Source organism: Equus asinus, chromosome 6 (assembly GCF_041296235.1).
Source record: "Equus asinus isolate D_3611 breed Donkey chromosome 6, EquAss-T2T_v2, whole genome shotgun sequence".
Lineage (NCBI taxonomy): Eukaryota > Metazoa > Chordata > Mammalia > Perissodactyla > Equidae > Equus > Equus asinus.
In genome coordinates, this window is record NC_091795.1 from 54050689 (window position 1) to 54077706 (window position 27018).

Here is a 27018-nt window from a genome sequence, read left to right on the forward strand (position 1 = left end):
AGTTTTGAGCGAGAGAAGGTCAGTTTTTAGCTAGTTCAAAGAAGTGGGATTATCCTCTTGAAATGTGAGGGTATTTTATGGAGACAGTGAACGTTTTATTTGACGTTTTCCCTCTGTGCTTAGCCTTCACCACAAATCAGACCAAGTAGGGGATAGAGGCACACAGAAGTAATAGGCTTTTGAATCTCTATGGCTGCTGGGGATAGTCCTCATTTGGAAACAGAAAACTCTAGGTATTAAGCCTAAGGCTGTACCTGAGTGGCCTTCCTTCCCCCAAATTGTGGTTCTTTTGTGTGTTTTTTTGAGGCAGATTAGCCCTGAGCTAACATTTGCTGCCAATCCTCCTCTTTTTGCTGAGAAAGACTGACCCTGAGCTAACATCCATGCCCATCTTCCTCTACTTTATACGTGGGACGCCTACCACAGCATGGCTTTTGCCAAGCGGTGCCGTGTCCGCACCTGGGATCTGAACCGGAGAACCCCGGGCTGCCGAGAAGCAGAACGTGTGAACTTAACCGCTGCACCACTGGGCCTGCCCAAATTGTGGTTCTTTGCTCCTGGAACAAGTGACATAAATAGAATTTCAGAGGGGTGAAAATTCAAGGAGGCCTTTAATTGAACTCCTCTTTTCCTCAGAGAAAATGTTGTAATTTATGAACTTAGAACAAATATTTTAATTAATACTCACTCTTTCCTTCATTAACCCTTTGTAGCCTAACCCCAATCTCTTCTTCTTGGAAAATGGTGCTTCTGTTGTTGCCAATGACTGAATAAGCAACTCTAATACCCTTCTCTTGGCTCTCAATAACTCATCTCTGTGCTATTTAACACTGTTGACCTTTTTGAAACCCCCACTTCCCTTGACTTTTATGACTGAGCTCAGACCTGTTCTTCTTGGTCTCCTCCTCTGGCCAGTTATTCTTTATCCACTCTATGTAGCCATTATCCAAACTCTAAGATCTGACCTCCTTCTATTTTCTCCCCTCATTATTCCTTTTAAAGATTTTCCCCCATTCCTATGGTGTTCCTCTTGCTCCTTACACACAGGCCTCCTAAATTTACCTTCTAGAACAAATTCTATACCTAGCTCCTGTTCACATAATCAGTTTCCAGTAGGATGTATCCCAGACTGTATGAGTTGATCTGACTTTCCATTTTTACTGCTAACCGTTATCCCTGTTATATCCACAATCTCTAAATCATGAATCTAAACTTTTTTGGAATAGAAATCCCTTTGAATATCTGATAAAGGCTATGGATTTTCTTCTTAGCAAACATTCATACAAACCTATATTCAAGGGTGATTCCTAAACTCTTTAAATTCTATCTATTAGCATGTTGAGGATTCACCATCTTTGGATCAATAACACCTGATCTGAACATCTTTGAGTCCTGCCTTTATTTTTTCCCTACATCCAGCCACTGACCAAGTCCTGTAGGACAGTGTTTCTCAAAATCTGGACTGTCAGCCAAGAATCGTTTGGACTTTTTTGATCTCCCCTTCCTGAACCAGAGTTTCTTTGGATGAGACAAGGAAATATGTGATATTTGAAACAGGTACCACTTGGTTTGAGATCCACTGCTGTAGAGTGTGCTTTTGCTGCACACATTCCTTCCACTCTTTTCATGATGTCCTCATTGTCAACACCATTTGGCAGCTTCCATTACTTTTTACCTGGGATGTTGTAATAATTGCTACCACTGTTGATTGCCTACTTGATGCCAAGTGCTTTTCATGCCAACTTCTATAATAAATCATATAGCCTTACATTGTATTAATTTTTTTTGCTTCCTCCATTAGACTACAAGATCCTTAAATTCATGGGCTGTGTCTGTCCTGACATAGGGAAAGAATGCAAAATATTTTGAGTAAATAATCTTTGCCTTATGAGAAAACTTTGGTGATTTCCTATTGGCCACTGAGTAATTTCTAAACTCCTTAGGAAGTCATTCAGGTTTCTATATTAAATTTGATTCCTCTTTTCCTTATCTAGCATTTCCTATGCTGTAGTCAAATATTCCTTCCCAAATATGCTCTTTGCTTATTTAACCTTTGTCCTTTTTCCTTGCTATTTTTCTGGTCTCAGATTTGTTTCTGCTCCATTCTATTATTAAATCTTTCTGGTCTTTCAGGCATTAGCACAGATATCACATTTCTTCACCTCTCCAGAATCTGATTTATTTTCAGAAATTATAGCACTTTGTATCATCTTTAAGCTACTAGCTTTTTTGTTTCTATTGTATGTAGTTGTATACATATATAATTTTTCCTATTACATTGTAAATCTATTAACAACAGTATAATGTTTTACTCACTTTGGGAATCTGTGCTTTATCTACAAGAGGGCCTTGCATGTAGAAGATACATAACAACTTGTTGAATATATCACTTGTCAGAAATTCAATGTGAGAAAGTTTGGTAAAATAGTACGTGTGTAAAATATTAGGTTTAAAAGGATTAGAGATAAATATATATTTCCAACCAAGGATCCTCATGACTCTTAACATTATGCTTAATTCTTGGATGCAGATGAACTAAAAAAGTTTTTGAGAAGACATCTTTCCTATGCTTAGTGTGAGATATATATCTAAAATGTCTTAAAACATGGTATTTTTGATACCCTAAGTGAATTATTGGTAGAGCCTGTAAGTTCCAATAGTTAGCAGGAGCTACAGATCTGCAAACTTCTCCAGGTAAGTATGTCTAAACTTTCACTTGGTGGCCAGTATTCCAGTATCCAAGGCTTTAGGATAACTTTGGTTTCACGCCTCTCCAACAGGCTTGAAGGCAAATCAACACTGACAATGTGAGTGGACTTCAAGTCCCATACCTCTCTGTGCTCTCTTTAGTCTGGACTGACTCTGTTAACCGACTGTCAGGGGTAATACATGGTCAAGTGACAGGAATTGGATTTGAATCTTAGACCCTAGAGTGAAAGATGTACTTTAGCAAAACAAAAGGGAAAATAAGCTAGCAATTTAAGAAGCATAAGTAGTATCTTAGGTTCTCTTGAATTCAAATGGCCACTTTTCTTTAAAAGAACTAAACTCTGGAATAGTTTTTCACCAATCCACAGATAGATCTGTGGAATTGACATGTCCAGCTGTTGGATGACACTGCTACCTCACCAACTTGCAGCTGAAAGTGAATTTATCTGGTTTTAAATAGGGTTACAAAGAGTGGGAGTACTCCAATGACAGTTTCAGAGGCTTAACATACCTCTAAACAAAGGGTTTGGAAGGGCTAAGTCTGATTGCAGATGTTCTTGGTAGCAAGTGGCTTTAAGCCTCATACTTCAGTCATTGAAACCAGATATTCTCATAGAGGACGTTGAAGCAGGGAAGCAGAGAGTGACTGAGTCCAAGCATGCCCTGCAGTTGCCAAATTCTCCAACACCATTCTGACCCTACTGCGTGAACGGTGGAGCCCTAGTAGAGAGCTCTAGAACTAACATGGACAAATTCACAGATTGACAAATTTACATGGGAGAGGAAGTGCGGAAGTGCTAGTATGGAAAGGTCTTGAGAACATAGATTACATACGTATTATGTAAACATATATTGTTAAATCGATATTTTACATTCATGGTTATTAGCACAGAGGCTTGTTTTTCTTCTGGATTGTTGGGTGAAGGTAATAATCTAGGTTTGGGTCAGAAAACATTTTCTGTAAAGGACATTATTCTGTAAATATTTTAGGCTTTTTGGGCCACATACAGTCTCTGCCTCCTTTTTTTCTTCTCTTCCTCCTGCTCATCTTTCTCCTCCTCCACCTTTTTCTTCTTCCCCTTTAAGAATGTAAAAACTATTCTCAGCTCACGGGCCATACAAAACAGGCTACAGGCTGGATTTGTCCCAGGAGCCATAGTTTCCTGACCCCTGTTCTAGGTCATGAGATACTATAGTAAGTGAACTGTTTCCATACCAGCTGTGGATGGATTTACAAAATTCACAGAATTGAAAAACAATAAAATACTCCTAAACTTATGTCAGTCAACATTTATTTTTATTTTCGATTATTATTTGTAATCTAAAAATGCTTTATAATAAGTAATATAAAAATCAATTGCCATGTATTAAAATATAATTATGGAAAATAACTTCGGTTATATATTTTTAACTCAAGTAAATATTAGACACTGTAAATATCAAAAAGTTAATTTCTTTATTAAGAGAAGGGGTTCCAAAATGAAGTTTATTTTAATTTAATTAAATATGTAGAGACATACTTGAGTATTTGGTCCACTAATTCATCACTGCCATGAAAATAATCCCACATAAAACTGTCCCGTGGCCGCGTAGCTTAGTTTTTATGTGATTCTAAGGTCAAAGTTATAGATTTCCTTTCCATGTTTCAATCCTTGGCCACCTACTGCATCTCTACTTCTAGCTCCTTTAGGTTGACCATAAAATTTTCTGTTAAAATTATTTTGCATGACACACATGCATAAAGCATGAATGCTGAAGTGGAGAGTTGGTGTCTTATTTGATTCCTGAGGTTATAAGTATATACTGTCGGTTTTCTTTCATACTTTAATTGAGAATATCCAAATACTGCATCTAGAGAGCAAAGAATAGGTTAAAAATAGTTTTTCAAGTAGTTCCTATGCATTGGCCTTGTCCTTAGTAGAGTTTGAAAAGTGAAGAATGAAGAATAATAGCTAAAATAAGAGGTTGAATGTGTTACAAAAAATAATGGGAGAATGTGGAAATGTGATTTGATAGTTTCCCTATAGGATTGTTACAACCTCAAAAATAGTTTTCCACTGTCAACATTCTTACTGAAACAGTACGTAAGAGAAGACATCGCAGGCCTATCGGATAACATACATTTAGAAATACACTTTAAGAATGCTGGGAATGGTCATTTTGAAATAAAGTAGAGAAATGATTTCTTATATTTGGATGTGGTTACCCCAAGATCCATACAAAAGGTCTTTCTTCAAACATTTTTTAATTGTGAAGATACGGTACAAATGGAATGAAGCACACATTCAGCTCTGTTCTGAACTGTGAGTGGATAATACTGCCCCAGTCCTAAATTTATTTCACTGTATTTTATATCTAGAAGTATGCTACTATTTGTGATGTTTCTTCCTAAGAATATTGTTTTTATACCAGACATTCTTTTCCACACAGCATAAAAAAATGAAACTTTTATAGCTCAACATGGACTCTTAGGCAGTAAGATAGGGCTGTTTCTAATTATTCTCGTGGAGCAGTCATTAGATAGTCAGAATGAGGGTGGGACATGGAAAAGTCCAATTTTGCAAGTTATTTTGTTGCTTCTGTATCAGTGTACTTGGGACCAACTTTTTACTGTGATTACCGTTAACATGAGTTTAGATTCATGTAAAGGAGAGAAAAAAATGTTAGACTTTGTTTTCCAGTTTATTTAGACAACAAGTTACCCCAGCCTCTTAGTTCCCTTGTTCTTGACGTAACACACCATGCTTCTTCTATTTCTGCAATGTTCCAATATGGTGTCTTGAAGTTATCTGAGAAGGGCATTAAGTTTGATATTCCAGTGATATTTTTGCATTTTCATAGAGGGTTCTTAAAAACCAAGAACCTTTCAGACTCAAGAAAATGAAATGTAAGAGCAAAATGAACGAGTTGGTATTTTTGAATGTATACGTACGAAAACATGCAACCTGCAGACCGCAGTACTGCAGACTCTCTTCTCTCTGCATTTTCCACACAGGAGATGTATGGGTTCACCATTTTATAGTGCTATGAGAAATTTGGAAGATTCATATTTTTCAAATTTGGTAGTTCCTAGAATAATAGTATATATCAAAGAAAAGAATGGTTATCCTTAAAAGAAGCGCATACTTTAATTATCCTTGCAGATCGTGTCTCCAGTATTTAGGCCACTATCATGGCCTAACTTCATCTCCACAGCTCCCTGGGGCTCCTGGACGGTGGCCTCTGTTTGAAGATAAGAGCACTTGGAGGAGACATGGGCTCAAGGCAACTCTTGTAGATTCTCTCTGAGCCAGGTTCAAGCTGCTCTTGCACTCGACAGGATGAAAGAACAGCGTATGTCCAAATTGATTCCTAGCTTGAAGCTTTCAACTAGGATATGAATCTGCCCTGTTCACCTTCCAAAAAGCTAATCCCAAATCAGTTTATGGGATTAGTGCAGTAAATCACTTAATGGTATTTGAGGCATTTTCATGAGAACTAGCTTTCGCTGGATGTTTTCTCTGATTTTATTCCACGCAGTAAGGTTCTTACTTGAACATCCCATAAACTATAAAGAAAGGGGGCTTGCAGCCCTAAATGTTGAAGGGAACCTTAAGCCTCTAACTCTGATCTTGTACAGTTTTAAAATCAAAACCCGCTCAAACTATACATGATCTTTTAACAGACAACTATTTGTCTGTGAGAAAGTGTATACATTCTGCTCTATGTCGTTATTTGAAGGAAAGATTAATCTTTGACAAATGCTGAAAAAGTCACTCTGAACTGAGTGAGTGATCAGTTTGCCAACACTAGATGTTTTGGCTTGATTTCCAGTTCTTAAAAGCAGGCTTAGAGAGGCAGCCTAAGTAGTGGAAGTACTCCAGCCTAATAGTGGAAGTGGTAAACTTTTCCAGTGGAAGGCAGTTTCCCATCTCCAGTATGGCTCTTTCAGCTGTTTTCTTCTGATCTCACCTTTATTCATTCAGTAAACATTAATCAGGTACCTGGTGTGTGCCATATGCTACAGTGTGCACTGGGGATGAATGGCCTGTGGTCCCTGCCCTTGAGGAGCTCCCAGTGACATTACTTATTTCTTGAGTCAGTCTCAGTTACAATGCTTCAGAGTCTATATAGATTCTTTTAAATTTTGGTATAAAGCTATTTGCTTTGAAATATATGACATTTTCCCATTGATCTTTTTCGTAAAATTGGAGATATAGTTCTGAATTAAAAAATTATTCCATGGATGATTTCCATATTTGTCTGTCAGTAGCATTCTAGTAATTTTCATATTAATGTAATATCTTTTGGGAGCTTAAGCTCTTGATTAAATGAGTGTGTGTGTATGTATGTGTGTATACCACTTATTTAAGGTGTACGTATTATCTCTTTTCACAATTTCAGCCCCAGAACAACAAGGTCAGCTTCAACTTCTTCAACTCTCTTCTCTTCCTTCGCTTCTTAATGTTTGTTAAAGCTGGACACAAATAGGGCTCTCTGTCATTTAAGTATTTCTGTTTTAACGTGATGGAGTTTACTCAGGTGATTTTCTTTATATTTTTGAGGTTCTACACTGTATAAAATTAGTTAGCTCCCCCATAGTCATTTCTGGAAATTCATAAATCTGTTTATCAAGTTTATGAGCAGCCTAATTGCTTTAAATCTATTTTGAAATTCATATAATTACATCAGAGATGTATTGAAGATTTCTGAATTGAGGGCTTTATCAGTGTTTAGGCTATCTTAAAATTTGTTCATTATTTAAAATGAGGAACTTACATATTATTTATACTACTGTTTGCATAGAATTGAATAAATGAGTAGAAGGCCAATTTGATGATTTAAAGTTATATACCAGATCCCCACAACACGTTTTTGGGTGGAGTGACAGTCTTTCATTCAGGTTAGTGTCCTACATTAAATCAATGTCATAAGTAATACATAGGACCTTTGTGAGAAAGAAAATAAGTCTTAATCATGAAACAACTTTAGAACAAATGGAAAAATATACGATGCTTTTAAGTGGGAAATATTCTAAAAACACAATCACTCTAGAATTGATTAATAATTGTTATAAGCCTTTGTAATTAAGTTTAACTTACAATGTGTATGTGCTAAATGCACAAATCTTAAGTGCACAGCTCAAAGGATTTTTATAAATTGAACGTATTCATGTAACCATCAGCAGTATTTGAGAGTTCCAATTGTTTAGCACTCGTCATCACTTAGTATTGCTAATCCTTTTGATTTTAGCCATTTTCATAAATGTATGATTTTTTAGCATTGTTGCTTTAATTGGCATTTCTCTGATAACTAATCATTTTGAATACCCTTTCATTTTCCTATTAACCATCTGGTTAAACTCTTTTGTGCAGTACCTCTTCAAATCTTTTGCCATTTCTCTATTTTCCGTAATTTCTTATTGATTTGCAGAAGATCTTTATACATTCCAGATAGGAATCCTTTGTCAAATATACGTATTGCAAATATCTTTTCCTATTCTGTTTTGCCTTTTTTTTTTTTGGTGAGAAAGATTTGCCCTGAGCTAACATCTGTTGACAGTTTCCTCTTTTTACTTGAGGAAGATTGTCGCTGAGCTAACCTCTGTGCCAAGCTTGCTCTGTTTTGTATGTGGGACGCCACCGCAGCCTGGCTTGATGAGTGGTATGTAGGTCTATGCCTGGGATCTGAACCTGTGAACCTCGGGCTGCTGAAGTTGGATGCACAAACTTAACCACTACACCACTGGGCAAGCCCCTGTTTTGCTGCTTGGTATTTGGTGTTTTTTGATAAAAGTGTTCTTAATTTAATGACACTTGATTAAATTGATCTTTCCCTTCATGATTAGTGCTTTTTGTATCCTATTTAAGAAACTTTGCCCATGCTTAGGTTGGAAGATATGCTCCCTATGTTTTGTTATAGAAGTTTTTTTTTTTTTTACCTTTTCTGTTTAAACTTTCCTATTAAGCTAAAATGTTAAGTATATTAATAAAAATATTTCCCATTAACCTTTCCTATTAGGAATTCCTAATTCCCACTACACTTGATCTTTGTTTAGGTTGTAAGGTAGGGGTCATAGTTCATTTTTTTCCCAATGGCTATTCAGTTGATAAAGATTTTCCCCCACTGCATTGCAATGATGTTTCTGTTGGAAAGCAATGTCTATATACCTGTGACAATATTCGTGGACTCTCTATTTTGTTCCCTTGGTCTATTTATTGTCCAAGAACCATGATGACAAGTTTGCTTCCACCATCTATGATCTGACCCTTTCTGCTTGGTCATAAGCATTGCAGTTATGAGTCATTTATTTAAATTTTATGGAATTGAGAATGTCCTTTCCTTTAGGTAGATTTATTTGCCTGTCAGTTAGCAAACATTTTTCTATTTAACAATTTTTTGTGTAACATCACAGACTAATTATAGACTCAACTTGCTCCACTTGACTGTACTTACTTCTTTTTTATTCAAATACTGAGTCTATCAAAAATTGGAAATGGGAATTCCCTTAAGATGGCTTATTTGTTCTTTTTAAAACCAATAGCAGATATATTTGATAGCTTCCTCAATGTATTCAAATAAATTTTTCCAGGCATATCTCAAATTTTCATACCCATCATATAATTATTTTCCGATTTTATTATATTGAAATTAATATGAGATCAAGATATGGACACTAGTGTAGACATTATATTATTTAACGTGAAGATAAAGAACGACTTGCCAATTTAATAGCAAAGTAGAAATATTAATTTTATTAACTGCAATGTTTTCCCTTTAGTTATAACTTTACTTTCATTTCTTTTCTTGCTCTAATATAAGTGTTCTAAAATCTATTTTCCTCCTATGTGAGCTACTAACTTTACCTTTGTATCAGGCATAACATGTTTTTATTAGCTTTAATAAAATGCTAATAAAAACACGCTCAATATTACATGCTAAACCATGCGTTACGTTAAAATATTATTGAAAGATTTTTTTGAAGCAACTTAAAACTTACAGAAAAGTTGCAAGAATAATACAAAATCCTCCAATATTATGTTTCACCCAGAGACCCCATTTAAATTTTGTCCATTGTCTCAATAGTTTCCTGTTAGCAGAAGGATCCATTGTAGGATCGTGCGTTGCATCCAGTTGTCACGTTTTGCCTAGTCTCCTTCAATTTGGAACAATTCTTCAGTCTTTCGACTTTCTGCTTTTGATATTTCTGAAGAGTACAGGTCAGGTATTTTGTAAACTGTTCCTCAATTTGGCTTGGTCCACACTGATTTGACCCAGGTTATACATCCTGAGCCTGCATACTGCAGAAGTTATGCTGAGATCTCCTCATTACAATGTATCTGGTGGCACATGATATCAATTTGTCCCGTCATCAGTGAGTTTTCAGTTGATCATTTAGTTAAAGTGGAGTCTTGTTATTGACTCCATTTGTGTAGATTGAAAAAATAAGACAATATTTTGAGGATATGAGGGCCAGAGTTTCTCACTGCCAGAGAAACAAAGCTTAAATAGGGCAAGAAAAAAAACTAGAAAGAATTCTTAGATGTTGAATTCGATTTAGAGGTATTGCTGTTAAACTCTTAGTTTTCAGTTAGATAATTACAAATATAAATTAAGATGTAAATATGTGTGTATATCTGTATATGTGGATGTATTTACATACAGCATAGTTTTTGGTCTGTCCACTGAGAGGTCCTGGGAATAGTGACACCTCAAGCACTGAGCATAATTTAGCTTCTAAGTACCAGTGCCCACTGAAAGGAACTGAGACTCCTAGGAGAAATGGCTGATCCCAGAGCCAGGCCGGGAAAGAGGATAATGAGCCTGAAGTATCTTGTTCAACCAGAAAGTATGGAGATTCTCAAAACATGATCAAGATCTTTCAAAAAGTCCTCCTATTGGCCAAAACTGGGATATTTGGGGTATGAAAATTAACAATTATAGAAGGGATTGTAACCTATTGAATGAAATAGGAATCTTTGAGTCCACATGGATAAAATTTAATACATGAATAAATAAAGAAGGAGAAGAGAAAGATATTCCTACAGTAGAACATCTACTAACACATGTAAAAGATGTGTTAGTATTAGAAAGTCACCATCTGGCAACCATCACAGCTGTAATTAGGTCAGGCAAGAAACATCAATAGATGCTAAAACCATTGTGGGCAAGTAGAATGAGGAATAGGATTTTACAACAACACAAAATACTTATTAATTACAAAGGGAAAAAATTCTTTAAAATAGAGAAACCTGGCTCTCATTATACTCAAAATATTTTATTACTGCTCAATTCACATGGATATGGCCAATCTCCTGATCCAACCAAGCTACTAACCATTTATATGCCCTTCTCCCAAGGGCTTGGACCCCTACTGGGGCCACCTTTCCATCTTTTTTTTTTTTTTTAAAGAGTTTAGTTTTCCGTTTTCTCCCCAAAGCCTCCTGGTACATAGTTGTATATTTTTTTTAGTTGTGGGTCCTTCTAGTTGTGGCATGTGGGATGCCACCCCAGGGTGGCCTGACCAGTGGTGCCGTGTCCGCGCCCAAGATCCGAACTGGCAAAACCTTGGGCCGCCAGAGTGGAGGGTGCGAACTTAACCACTCGGCCTCCCGGTCGGCCCCCCACCTTTCCAACTTACTCAATACTTTCCTTTATGTGGATTTTGACCACCATTGGACTGTCTTGTCTCTCTTTGAGGGCTTCTCTGTATATTTGTAAATATATTAAAAACTACCCTATAGTGTAGTTCCCTACTTCTGTGTTCTTTGTTGGGATCCTAGTCTCAAATCAAGGAATGAAAGTGACACAGAGAGGAAAAAATATTTCCTGACTCCTTTCATATTTAAAGGTCATTGTTCTACCCATATTATTTGAGCATATTAGTTAGCTTTGGGTCAGCAAAGCCATCTTTTCTAAAATAAACCATACCTGAAAAGCAAAATTTAGTCATTTAAAATGCAATCATATTTATAATAACATTTCAGTTTAATTGCTTTGCAACCATTTTGATTTATAATACACAGGAATTTGAATCATTCTTAAAATTATAAAAATAGATAGCATTTCAATTATTTTAAACCTTGAACCTAAAGAGTCAAACACTATACTTGCCAGGTCTTACAACATTTATTTTTTAAGTATGAGTTTCAAAAATGATGGAGTTTATTTTGTATCATTATCAAATATATGGATAACCAAGCTGTGGCACATTCATACAATAGAATATTATTCACTGAGAAGAAATGAGCTGTCAAGCCAAAAGACATGCAAGCACCTTAAATGCATATTGCTAAGCAAATGCACCCAGTGTGAAAAGGCTACATATTGTGTGATTCCAATAATATGACAATCTGGAGAAGGCAAAATTATTGAAACAGTAAACTCATCAGTGGTTTATAGGGATTTGAGGGGAATGCAAAAGGATGAATAGATGAGGTACAGGGGATTTTTAATTTTTCAGTTTGGAAAGGGGGAAAAACGAGTAATGTCACAGTAGAAAAACCTGACAAATACTATCTCAGCCAGGTCTTCAAGGCCAGCATCAACAACTGTAAGTCATGTTTACAGTATGTATGCTTGATATGATATGATGAAGATGGCACTTTACCTCTGTGGTGTTCCTTTCAATAGCTCGTCATCCCAGTCCTATGAGAACAACATGAGACAAATTCCAATTGTACGGCTTCTGCCATGGTTAGTTACACGTGTCACCTTGGCTGGGCCTATTCTGGATGTATCCATGAGGGTGTTTTTGGATGAGATTTACACTTAAATCAGTGGATTTTGAGAAAAGCAGATTATGCTCCATAATGTGAATGGGCCTCAACCTATCAGTTGAAGGTCAGAAAAGAACAAAAGGCTGACCTCCTAAGCAAGAGGCAATACTCCAGCAGATGACCTTCGAGTTTCCTTCCTTTCTTCCTTCCTTCCTTCCTTTCTTCCTTCCTTCCCTACTTCCCTCCTTCTCTCACTTTTCCCTGTAATGTTTACATTCTTGAACAAACAAAGTGTTTGTTATATAACGAAGAAAAAGAATACAGCTACAAGTAAAGGTGATTCCAAGTTAGATGCTCTAAGTTTCACTTTGATATTTCAGACTTACCACTTCCTTTTCTGGGTCTCTAAAGCTTTGGGATCCACCTTCAAAAAGTGGTGAAGAACCACAACACTGTAGGTCTTCACTGGAGAATAAAATAGGGATTATTGATGCTCCAACCCAGATCATGATGAGATAGATAACATTTACAGAAGACCGTATGAGAGATTTGTATTACCATTCATTGCTGTAGTTAGAGATGACAAATATATGATGCTTGTGCTACTATTTTCCCCTTCCTGCGGGCAGGAGGACATGACTAATTGAGCACAGTTCTTTTTCTAGACTGATAGAGTGGTCAGAGTTGGCCCTCATTACTATTCCTCTTCTAGGAACTCCAAATTATTTCCTTGGGTCATGCCAGACCATCAGAAAGCTGTATAAATAGTTACCTTCTCAGTCTCTTTAGAATCACATTGCTAATTTTGTTTTTAATGATGACCCCTAAGTTTTTTTTAATCAAAGACCAATATAAGATTCGTATTACATTATTGACTTTGTATTAAAGACTTTGTTGAAGATATTTTTTACTTAGTGGCCCTGTATATGAACTAGTAAGTAAATAATATTATTGTTGTTGTTGTTACTATGTCTTTTAGAGTATACTGGTAAGAAAAGCTTTGATTTCCATGAGGCTAGACTCTGCCTTTATGCTAATGAGAATTATAATTGGTACTGTTTCTCTTTTAACCTTGAATTCCAGTAAGCTCCAAGACAAATTTGAACTTCACCTATTGCAGCTAAATAAAGTGTTCTCTTTATTTGTTTGTTTAGTTTTATCTCTTATTGTTCCATAAAAGATTTGAGACAACAATGGTTTGAATTTCATGTTGTTATTTTCTCTGATTTTATACTCACATTTTCTCTAATCTTGATTTTTCTATTTTTATTTTACAGCTATTTTATTATATTTGTGAAGTCCGGTAGCATATGAATAGTTTTTTTAAAGTAAAACATCTGAATAGTAGATTATAGAGTATTTTATAGTTGTTTTTTAAAAATTTCAAATGTATATCATAACTTGGTTTTGATTTTAATATGTGATATCTTGTTTAGATGATATCCTTTTGGTATCCTTTTAATGAGCTGATATGAATGATGTAGTTGAAAGAGTATTGGACTAGGATTTACGAGACCTAAATTCTACTTTTTGTTGTTATGCTTAACCTGGGATTAAAAATTTAATGTCTCTAGGACTCATTCTTCTCAGAGTAAATGAAAATATATAACCCCTCTGCTATACAAAATTAATTGATATTGCACGTTGGTTTTTATTTTTTAGCAAAAAGCTTTCAATTTCAGAACACAGGCAAAATTAAGAATCAACGGGAAAAAAATACAAAATCTCCATGTTCAAAATACATTTTATAATTTGCTTGGAAAAAAGTTCTTAGAAAAAGTATTATCAGAAAAACACCAAATTCCATTTGGGCATTTGGCTAACATTTTATTTTAATACTTTTTGAGGGATACATCTTAATAGTTGAAATTCCCATGACCTCATATTCTAATAGTTGTCATTAAAGTTGTTAAAACTTGAATCCATGAATGTTTCCAATGGAACCTTTTGTACTAAAACTGTAACCAGACTGAGGGTTTACATTGGAAGACAAAAACATATATAATAATACTCTTAGAAGACTCTGCTCTTGGAATTTCTCTTTCCTTTTCCCTATTTGGAGCTCCTGGTGACCTCCAAGTGAAGCCTGCGTGTACAAGATTAGAACAAAATAAACAAATTCGATTCCAATTTGCTAAAGTCTTTATGCTGAGTGGATGATAGAGGTCTACCCCAAAATTTTCAATGAGGTCCTGAAGAAACTGAACGTTATATGCTGGTAAATTTTACTGCTTGTTTATAATGACTTTTCTATTCCAGATATTCTTTAACCTCTGTGAATAATCAAAAACATGTCAATAAAACCTGGAAATCTTCAGCGTTTTTAAATTACACTCCTCACACATCCAAATAAATACTGGACCACGCAAGTAAAACCACTGGTAATACCAACTAGAAAAGACTGGTGTGTAATTGAGAGTTATGGTGGCTGCAAATTAAAGTCTCTATTGTCTTAAGTTGTAGGAGTTTCTTTAATAATAATTTTGATTCCAAATTTTGAATTCTTTGCAAATGCTTTAGTCTCAGTGAGGTCGCATATAACACTCATCGTTTAAATGAACACATCATGAAGATTGTCATTAATATTATCTTCTTGCTTATTCCTTTTGATAAGTTCCCCACAATAAATATTTTTCAAGACTTCATTCCTTTTCCACAGTAAACACATTAGAATCATTTTGGGGGCTGATTATTACATAATATTTCATGGGATAGTCTGAATACTGGGAAGAAATATTGTTTTTTTAATAATGTAAGAGGGTATTCGATAACTGATGAATTTAAAATTCCAAATTGAGCTTTAAAGTTTTTGATATTTTTGAGGGGCTAATCTTTGACTAGTTGTAGCCAGTTTCCTATTTGTGTGTGTGTGTGTGTAATATAAACTGACATGTTTTTATTTGGACTCTGGATGTCTCCTTATCTTTCAAAGTATAGGTCTTTCAAAGTGACACTTGAAAACTTCAATGCAAATAAATTGCAACTATAAGGAGTGTATTTCTAGATTGCTCTCTACACATGGGTTGACACACAAATATACATGTATTTTAATCTAAAATATCTGTGTGGAAATACATTTCCATGCATTGGAATGGCAAGGATAAAAATTCTTTCAAAGAAAACTTGCTCTAAATATTACTTAAAACATATCTATGAAATACAGAAAATATTTATAATATATTTTTAATTTTATTTTTGAATCATCATAGAGTCATGGGAAATTGGAAAGAAATGTACAAGAAGGTCCTGCACACCCTTCACCCAGTCTTCCCTGATGGTAACATATTTAATAACTATAGTACAATGTCATAACCAAGTAATTGACTTTGCTACAGTGCACTCTAATACATTTGTTGAAGGATAAGTAATTAGCTGTGAATTTCAAGCAATAATTCTATTAATCTTAAAAAAAATCCTCAATCGTTTAGGTTTGAAGATATACACATAAACATACATATAGTTGAAACATATTAAATTGCTTGATATTTACCAATTTGGATCTACCAAATGACTATTTTGATTATCTCTCTATATCTATAGATATAGATGAATGAATATATTCAATTGAACCATATGAAATTGCCAATTTTCAAACTCTCTGAACTATAAACTGGCCATTTCTCATGAGTTAACATATCTCTTATTTCTGTCAAAGTGTATTTAGACCATTTTAGCATGCCTGAGGTTTGAACCACTTAGAATACTGGGAAAGGGTTGAAAGTGTAGGCGAGGAAGGATTAAAGGAAGATTTGAGACTGATTTTCGAACAGTCTGGAAGAGTGGATTATTAGAGAGGTCTAACAATCCCTGTAAACTCTGACAGACCTTCTCCAGGAACTCCAAGTTATTTCCTTGGGTCAAGCCAGACCGTCAGAAAACTGTGTATGAAATTCCAGGTATTATTTTTCCAAGGGGGCCTTCCTATAAGAGACTCTGTTTTTTAAATTTCTAGAGTTATTCCTCAATCAGAAGCTATTTATCTTCTCATGTCCTCTAAAAGGATACTCTTTCCTTCTTTTGCTCTCCTCAGGTTTAAAGAGTATATTTACAAAACTAAAAATTTCAACAAATACTTGAGACTATTTTATTGATATTGATTCATGTAGATTAACAAAAACAAACAATGATATAATTTCTTAGCAATATCTTAGAGATGACAAAGAATCTAAAATATTCAGCATAACAATGGAGTCCTCAGCCTTAGTGGGTCTCCTGTGATATCTAGCTGCTGAGCCAGTTATGTCCTTAAGGGTCAAATCTGGTTATGGGAAGAAGAGCCTTTATTTCAGCATATCAGAGTCTCATCAGAATTTTATCACATGGGACATAGGCACAGTTTCTTCCAGTCAAAGGAAAGATGTTCTTTCTTTAGAATTGAAATTCAGAAAAGGATATTCCACCTTGGCTGCCTCCTGGACTGCATGAATTGTTAAGATTAAACAAACTAATCACATCCAGAAAAATAATTAACAGGCATTGGGAGTGCTGAAAGACATGGAGATTTTGAGGAGTACGTATGTGTCATAGAGCAGGAGACCACAGAAATTCTATTTAAATTCATCAGATGTTTCCAATTTAATTTACTTTTGATGTTTTTTTACCTCTGGAAATCAGATAGGCTTAGGCAGGAGATGGGGACAATTCAGAGTTTCAGGTCTAACTAACCCAAAGAATGACTTTAACTGAAGGCTGGGGAGTATGACAACACTGGCTTCCATCTGCTCTAATGACAATTCAGTGGGCTTATCCATGGAACATTGATTTTGGTACCTCTGGGGAAAGCTGACAAACACAGTTCCCTATTTAGAGTTATGTCCATGGCTGGTCATCTGGTGTGGCAGAGCCATCCGGCTGCCTGTCCTTTGGGAGACTGCACAACACTGATCTACACTCACCCACAGTTTATGTTTCTTGCCTGCTCAGCTAGTGCCAACCCAAGCAAGACCTAGTCTTTCTCATTGACCTTGCTAGCCCAAACTGAACAGTCACACCAGGCAGCTAAATTTGCTCCATACTTCTGCTAATACAAGAGTTATTTCTCTCTTCACTTGTCTTGGGATTTCCAATGGTAACCTAGGAAAACTTGAGCTGCAAGGGACTGGGAGGAAGGAGGGGAAGCAATAGGTAATTTGTGAGTACAGACTATGATAAAAAAAAAAAATTCAGTGCCCAGCTGGAGATTTTTTCTGGTATTTCCTCTTTTCCACCAAAGACTGTTGAAGAATACTTACAGATTTGAGATAGACCATTTATGAGAGACACTTCTTTCCTCTCTTTGTTCCTTTTTGAGGAAGTCATTAAGAAGGAGAATAACATAATAAAATTTTGGTATTTAATTTTCACAGGGGCACTCAGCATGATAATGATCTTAACGTTGGAGATGTCCTAGTAAGGACATGGCTGATGATTTGGGAGTTGACTGTTAAGCATGAATTTAGAAAATGGACTAGTAGTGGTTGACCACAAAGAACAGTTATGCCTATTGTGGCATGACTGTGAGCTGACCATGAGTGACACAGCCTCTCAGATCTGGGTAAATCAGATGCTTCTCTTCTTAATGCTCACCTTGGAGGATCGCCTTCTCTAACATGTGGTGAAGCTTACTACCCCTTTGCAAAACTTTTGCTGCTCTCCTGGTTTGTCTCTTCTCTCTTACATCTCTCTTTTATTATCCAGCAGTTCCTTCATTCTCTATAGACCCTCTGGTATAGAAATGTATTCAGGCCCAGTTCTTGGCACTTATCTCACTCTGCTTTAGGCGGTTTCATCCAGACATTTCAGATTCAGTTCATTTTCATAATTAATATTAATCTTGACCAATCACTCTACCTCTCCTCTACACATCTAAAGTTTCTGTCTTTTTCTTTCCTAGTGACTTAGGTGAGATCTTATTAATTTTTGCCTAGATTCTTAGACTAATCCATATATAAAGCTTTCTTATAATTCTCTTTGTGATTGTTTCCTCTTGGAGATAAGGAAATGAGATCTGGTACCAAATTTTGAATGAGAACATTTTATGAGGAATGTGGTCTATTATTTTTTCCTTTCAGGAGATGAAGAGTTGAAATCTTCATGATTTGATTTAGAATCAAATAAGAACTAGCTATGTGATTTGTTAAACGTTGTCTCCCAGAGTTAGATAAAGGAATTTAGCCAACAATGAATAAATAACCAACTTTTCCAAATGAATTTTGAAGAAAGGGAGACACTCAGAGACTCCTTTCTGATATTAGCTGTGTTGGGGGAGATAAATAGATGATGAACATGCCTCAAAGAAAGGATCACTAATATTGCATTTATTGTCAATATACACATCCTGAGGATGAGAAGGATGACTGAGAGTTCTTTCCAGGGACCTGCAGTAAAAGAACAGAGTACTGGTAGTTCATGTCTCTTAAAAGTGTATCCAATTTCTGTAAATTCTAATATATTTCTATATGCCACTCTGTTACTTTGGTGAAACACTGGGTCATTCTCCTCAAAAAACTTTTGCTTTCTTCAGTGTATAAATAATATACATGATTTAATCAGTACTTTCCACAATTGTCTTTTCCTGTATTTCTATCATCACTTTCTAGGCCAGCTTCCCCCTCCATACTCCAGTCATATACCCTAAATAGCAGCTATTTTGGTCTCTTTGTTGTTTGTTGGCTACTCCACATGTTCATCAATCTTTGGGCTTTTGCTCCAGTTTTATCCCCCTTACAATATCTTTCTTTCCCACTCCAAAAACATAGCTCAAGATTTACCTCTTTTGAGAAATCTCCTTGGGTCAAAAATTGTCACTCCTTTATCTATATTTCCATAGCATGTTGTTTTTATCTTTGTTATACCATAAATCATCTTAGCCATTATGTTAATGTTTTTGTTTCTGAATCTTATACTAATATTCTCTGTCATGTAGCCACTTAATAAGTGTTTCTAAACAGAATTGAACTCATTTAAGTTATGTTAAGCTAGAGCTCACCATTAGGTCCTGGTGAGTGGGTCAACACCAAAATTGCAATCTTTCTCTTAACTGCTAAAGGACCAAGCCGCAAGATTTTAAAGTGGAATATCAAGACCAATTTTCTTGTGTGACTTCTATCATTAATTATTTCATTTATTCATTTTATTAAAACAGGAATGTGCTAGGCATCCAGCACTGTGCTAGTTGAACAAGAAATGGTCTATACCCTTAAGGAGCTCAGAATCTGTAAAAGGAAATAGAAACTTAAGAAGGTGTTAAAATAAAAGATGATGTAGAGAATATGTGTGGTGTCAAAGACACGAGATAGACCAGCTGTGCTTGGGGAAAGAGGAAAGAATTCACAGACGTCTGGAAAGATCTGTAGGAGCTGTCCAATTGGAGAAAGATTGCAGGGTATTCATGATGATCTCAAATTTCAATTTAATGTTTGTCTAATTATGGAACTAGGGTGCTGGTAATCATTGTAGGAATTTATTTGAATGAGTTTTTATGTAAGATTGTGTGTGTGTGTGTGTGTGTGTGTGTGTGTGTGTGTGTTAAGCTCAAAAAGAAAGGGAGGAACTTCAGCACTGTGAGGAGATACTGAGTATAGAGATGGGGGAGAATGAAGAATGTCCCATCTTAAGCCTCTGCACTGATTTAAGACCTGGAAGGAGAGGAGTTAAGAACCAGAATCTAAAGCCATAGTGTTCATGAGCGAAGTTTTGAGATTCTAGGAGTAAATCCACTAATTCAGAGATGAGATTAGAAAGTATGACATAAAATGGAAAAAATCATTTTCCCTAGCCCCCAACCATCTAATTGCTTCTCACACTAAAATGTATTTCTGGTGTCATGGCAACATTAATTGACCACTATCTGAGGTCGAGGATGAATATTCTTAGCAGAACAGCACTCCGATATAGGTCACAGACAATACAACATGGATGGGAGTGGTGCAGGAATTTACCTCTGAGCTCTTATGCATCTGAGAACATCTAGAAATGTGTACGTTAATCTTTGAGGGAACTTCAAAGTGCATTAAGCCACTGATATTTAAGCATTTCTGTAAATGTGGCATCTCCAAATGTGGGGAGGCTTGGGGAAATTCAGATGATCAGAAAGGTGTTTGACAGATGGAAAAGAGTGAAAGGAGCATTTTACAGTAGTTTCCATCAATGTAATTTTTTACTTCCTCAAGGTGTGGATGTTGAAGTCAAGCTTTGCAACTGGAAATATGGCGGTTCATCAGTATTAGAAATGTCTTGGTAGGGACCTAGGATGCCTTTTCCATGAATTCTCAAGAATGGTAGTTTTTGGGAGACTAATCTTGTGAAAGAAGAAGCATAATGATTGGGAAGCCAGACAATCACTAGATGTATGACTTTGGGCAAATCACTTAAATTCTGAGTCTCATTTTCTTCATTTGTAAAATGGAGATAATACCAAACTTGCCTAGGTTATTGTGAATATTAGGGAATCTAAAGAACCTGACAGATTAAGCACAGAACATATTACTGATATGTAGTATTCACTCAATAGATAATTGTGCTATACCATTAATATATTATTTTTTAATCTTACATTTTCATGATCTCCTTTGTCATTCAACTCAGTGATTCTCACTCAGAATTCTATAGGATAGATTTAAGCTACAGAAGATTTTATCTTTTTAATACACATATGGATTTAAATAAGTTCTTTCTTGTTGATGGTATATAGCTAAATACTGACATTTTAATAGCTTTGTGCTTTGCACGTGGCACTTTTAACTTAATGTGGCATAATACATATTCCATAAAGTGTGTTTTACCTGGCATGCTGACTGCAAAACATACCTTGCTAAGAAATTCTAGGCATTTCTTGTAATTCCTGCTCTCTGTACTTTTTCTATCTCAGGTGAACTTCTTCATAGGAGGGATCGGAATGCAATTTGACGATTGTTGCTGTAAAATTATTCGAGTATCAGAGATCCATTGCTACTAATGAATTCTGATTTGTATATAACTCAGAGCAGGCCAGCAAAAGAATGAAGGCTCTGTTTATTTCCAAAATGAAAGGAGGCAGGTGAGGTTGACTACTTGCAAGTGTCCATGTGCAACTGTTCATTCAAAATGAGAAAACTTGTAAAATGCTTATAAAATTCAGAAAACATAGCTGTTCTGGACATCCTGATAAACTCAGAAAATCACATATTTTTCTTTAAAAACTTATATACGAATAGATGATAGAGATCTTCAACTCTTAACTATGTCCATCCAAAAATCCCTTTAGTTGGTAATGGTAGAGATATTCCTTGGTTTCTATCTATTGAGAAGACTAAAATTGGTGAAATTGTCATAAAGCTCTATGTTTTACAGGCATCATCAAATTTCATGTGGAGTTTGAATCAAGGGGAAAAAATACACTTATGATGCAAGTATAAAACTTGGTTAAAAAATAAGGAAAGAAGTCTTGCCCTTAAAACTTTTGTGAAAAACACACACTTCCAAATAATAGATGGAACTGTTGAGGTCACATGTCTTTTGTATATCTCCTCCAGTGTTCTATTTTACAAAGCCCACAACTGTTATCTTTACTGAACTTTAGAAAGTCATACTTAAAAGATCAAGTATGAGAAAGAACTGATTTGACAAAATATAGCAACTGTATTGTTCCCCATATCTTAGCAATGAGGTAAGCTCTGAAATGACTGTGTTTGAGAATGTATTGATTTAAAAAAAAAACATGCAGACAATCTGATCATATTCAGGGATGTTGGTAGCATTAACTTTTATTTTTAAAAACTCATTGCCAAGAATACCATCCATTTGGATAAATGATTTTTTAATTTTATCTTTGAATAGTTGATGTTTTCTTCATTTTAAATCCAGGTAAATTAACATACTTATTGGGTTTGATTCAGATCTGTAATTTATTCCTATCCTTCCTATCCAAAAGAGCAACTAGAATAAATTAATAGTGTCTCCACACCCAAACAGCATTAGGACATTGACATGTAAATGTCAGAGTGAGATCTTAGCCTTTGCAAGAAATACCCAAAAAAGATTGCCAAAGACCTTTAGTGTCAGGTAGGACAAGAACAGGAAAAAATTCTCCTTTACAATTCATTTCTACCTAGTGTTATGTCATATGTCAAAATAATTCTTCAATAGTTGCAAATGATATTCAGCTATTCCGGATTGATGGCATGATTCAGAAGGAGTTAATTCACTTTCTGATTACTCAAAATAAATTTTAAGCTTTTCTTTTGAAATAATTTTAGACTTACAGAAAAGTTTCAAAAATATTAGAGTATCCCTGTATACCCTCCACTCATCTTTCCCTAATGTTGATGTCACACATAATCATAGTGCAGTGATCAAAATGAAGAAATTAACATTGATGTAATACTATTGACTAAACTATGGACTATTCATATTTCATTAGTTTTTAATTGCAATTCTTTTTCTTTTATTTGTTCCAGGATCCAATTCAGGATACCACAAATTGGGTAGTTGTAATTTCTTAGTCTCTTCCAACATATGACTGTTCCTTTGCCTTTCGTTGTTTTCTATGACCTTGACACTTCTGAAGAGTAATGGTAAGTTATTTTGTAGAATACCCCTCAATTTGTAATAGATGTTTTCTCATGTTTATTTTGAGGTTATGCAGCTTTGGCAAGGATACTGCAGAGGTGATATGCCCTTCTTACTGTATCATATCAGGAGATACATGATCTTCTATTTCTCATTACAGTGACCTTAAAGGTGATATCTTGGGCTTTCCACTATAAAGTTACTATTTTCCCCTTTGTAATTAATAAATATCTTGGGGGATATTTTTTGAGGCTGTGCAAATATCCTCTTTTACCCACTAAGTAATATATTAAACTGGTGCTCTAGTCAGTGCGGCAGATCCCCAGGCTAACAGACCAGGGGAAGAACTCCAATGGTGTCTGCCAGCATCTGTATCAGCACACCTGAACTAGGCCACAATAATGGCTGCTGCCAAAGTCTCAGTCCCTATGGAGGTCTCACCTCTCACCCAAATGCACCCAGAGCCTGTCAAGTGAGTCTCTTTTCACCTCAGGACTGTGCACCTTTCTTTCTGGTGATTTTAGGTTACTTTCTGAAATGGGTGAATTTGTGAGTTGGCCCTTTAAGAGAAGACTTTTTTCCCCTCATGTCTGATCACTTTTCTAAGGGTATTCCTCACTGTAGTTAGTAGCCAGCAAAGCCAGGTATGGTGACACTTGTCTCAGTTGTCCAAAAGCTGCTTATAGTGGTAATGCTCCCCGGTCAGATCCTCTGCTCCTCCAGGGAAGGCTTCGTAACTTAGGATTGCTCCCAGCTGCCTGTGAAGTGTGGTAGCTGGAAGGTGGCTTTTTCTCTCCAGAAAGAAATTTCTGCCTCTTTCTCCTTAGTCAGCACTGTCCCTTGTTGCAGGGGTTCTTTTTACCCAGTTTTCAGTTCTCTCTTGGGGGTAATTGTTCCAAGAGTAGTTGTAAATTTGTTGTGTCCATGGGAGGAGGTGATTTCAGAGTCCACCTACAGTGCCATCTTGACACCATTTCCTATCTACTTTATAAGAGTCATTCACAATGATTAGTTGAGATAACAGAAGTAAATGTTCCTTGAAAAAGTAACTTAAAGACCCCATGTATGAGTAAACATGAACAAACAAGATTTGTTATTATGAAAAGTTACAGTGGAAAAATAACTGGATCTGGAACCCAGTGGATTTGCATTCAAATTTCAGTCCTGACACACATTTCTGACCTTGCACAAGTTTTTAAACATCTCTTAATCTCCATTTACTTGCCTGTAATGAGGATGATGATAATACTAAATGCTAGTGAGGATTCAGAGCAGCTGGAACTCTTACACATTGCTGGAGGGGATGCAAAATGACTCAGCCCTTCTGGAAAACAGTTTGGCAGTTTCTTATAAAGTTAAACATACACTTACCATACAACCCAGCAATGCTGCTACTAGGTATTTATTCACCCAAAATGAAAACTTTTATTCACAAAACCTGTATGTGAATGTTTACTGCAACTTTATTCATAATTGACAAATTGCAGAAACAGATGTTCTTCAACTGGTGATTGGAAAATCCACCATAGTACACTTGTACAATAAAATACTACTCAGCAATAAAGAGGAACAAAGTATTGATTCACACAACATGGATGAAGCTTAAATACATTTTGCTAAGTGAAAGAAGCCATACTTAAAAATGTGCATATTATATTATTTCATTTACATTACATGCTGAAGGACAGGATTTTAGGGATTAAAAAAATTAGAGTCAAGGATACAAAGTGGTGGGAGGAGTATTTTACAAAGAGGCAGCATGAAGGTGTTTTGAGGGTGATAAAATTATTCCATATCATGATCATAGCGGTGGATAAATGGCTTTATACATTTTTCAAAACCTATAGACTTGTGCAAACCAGAAAGAATGAGTATATAAATTTTTAAAAATCAACCAGGATCTGGGGGAACCCAAAATGAAATAAAAATTGTAACAAATGAATGAACTGTATTACAAATGAATAACATAATCATAAGCAATGTGGACGAAAAGAAAATAATTAACCTAAACTACTTTAGAAAACAGTATTTTGGCTGATATTATAAAACTAAAGTCAAAAGATACTCTACACAAACACTATATTCTAATTAGAAAATATGTTTCTTACAGTGGAATGGATCAGCCAATCTGGATCTACCTGATTGATCAAATAGGTAAATATAATATAGGTAAGAAGAGCCAGATTTGTCACTGTCAGAGAAAGAAGTTACAAATATGGAAGTGGGAAGGCTAACCTGAACTTTATGGTGTTGGATTGGAACTGGAAGTATCAGTGTGAACTCAGTTTTAAAAATATATATACAGATAAATATAGTAATAAAAATATATGTATGCAGGCCCAGCCTGGTGGCACAGCAGTTAAGTGAAAGGTTATTTTTCCACTGTAACTTTTAATAATAACAAATCTTGTTTGTTCATGTTTACTCATACATGGGGTCTTTAAGTTACTTTTTCAAGGAACATTTACTTCTGTTATCTCAACTAATCATTGTGAATGACTCTTATAAAGTAGATAGGAAACGGTGTCAAGATGGGACTGAAGGTGGACTCTGAAATCACCTCCTCCCATGGACACAACAAATTTACAACTACTCTTGGAACAATTACCCCCAAGAGAGAACTGAAAACTGGGTAAAAAGAACCCCTGCAACAAGGGACAGTGCTGACTAAGGAGAAAAGAGGCAGAAATTTCTTTCTGGAGAGAAAAAGCCACCTTCCAGCTACCACACTTCACAGGCAGCTGGGAGCAATCCTAAGTTACGAAGCCTTCCCTGGAGGAGCAGGGGATCTGACCAGGGGAGCATTACCACTATAAGCAGCTTTTGGACTCAGCACAACTGAGACAAGTGTCACCATACCTGGCTTTGCTGGCTACTAACTACAGTGGGGAATACCCTTAGAAAAGTGTTCAGACACGAGGGGAAAAAAGTCTTCTCTTAAAGGGCCAACTCACAAATTCACCCATTTCAGAAAGTAACCTAAAATCACCAGAAAGAAAGGTGCACAGTCCTGAGGTGAAAAGAGACTCACTTGACAGGCTCTGGGTGCATTTGGGTGAGAAGTGAGACCTCCGTAGGGACTGAGACTTTGGCAGCAGCCATTATTGTGGCCTAGTTCAGGTGTGCTGATACAGATGCTGGCAGACACCATTGGAGTTCTTCCCCTGGCCTGTTAGCCTGGGGATCTGCCGCACTGACTAGAGCACCAATTTAACCCCTCGGGCAACTTGTTCGGTTGGGCCAGTCCCAAGGGGAGGTTGCCTGCCCTGGAGGCTAAACTGGATTAAATTGGTGCAGTTAAGTGCCCACATTCTGCTTCTCAGCGGCCCGGAGTTCACCGGTTTGGGTCCCGGGTGTGGACATTGCACTCACAAATATCTGTGCACCCAACACAAGAGTACCTAAATATAGAAAGCAATTATTAACATACATAGAAGGAGAAATAGATAGTAACACAATAATAGTAGGGGAATTAAACACTCCACTTACACTAATGGATAGATCATCCAAAAGGAAACATTGGTCTTAAATGACACATTAAGCCAGATGGAGTTAGCACATATATACAAAACATTTCATGCAAAAACCACAGAAGACACATCCTTTTCAAATGCACATGGAATATTCTCCAGGATAGATCACGTATTAGGCCACAAAATAAGTCTCAATAAATTTAAGAAGTTTGAAATAATACCAAGCATCTTTCCTGACCACAAGGGTATGAAACTAGGAATCAACTACAGGAAGGAAATCAGAAAAGCCAGAAATATGTGGAGATTAAAGAAAATGCTATTAAACAATGGTCAATGAAGAAATCAAAGGAGAAATAAAAAAAAATACCTGGAGACAAATGAAAATGAAAATACAACATGCCAAAATTTCCAAGATCCAGGAAAAGTGGTTCTAAGAGGAAAGTATATAGCAATACAGACCTACCTCAACAAACAGGAAAGATCTTTAATAAACTATCTAACAATGCACCTAGAGGAACCAGAAAAAGAAGAGCAAACAAAGCCCAAAATCAGTAGAAGGAAGGAAATAATAAAAATCAGAGCATAAATAAACGAACTAGAAACTAAAAGAA

General features: G+C 35.9%; 1 long non-coding RNA gene across 4 annotated transcripts in view; it reads left to right on the plus strand.

Annotated features, from left to right (window-relative positions):
- Positions 1-27018, plus strand: part of LOC139045597 (uncharacterized) — a 228164-nt gene that overhangs the window by 16248 nt on the left and 184898 nt on the right. For all 4 annotated transcript variants that reach the window (XR_011504288.1, XR_011504287.1, XR_011504289.1 and 1 more), the window contains exons 2-3: positions 21256-21423; positions 22823-22939. This is a non-coding gene — a long non-coding RNA (uncharacterized lncRNA). The remainder of the gene's footprint in view (positions 1-21255; positions 21424-22822; positions 22940-27018) is intronic.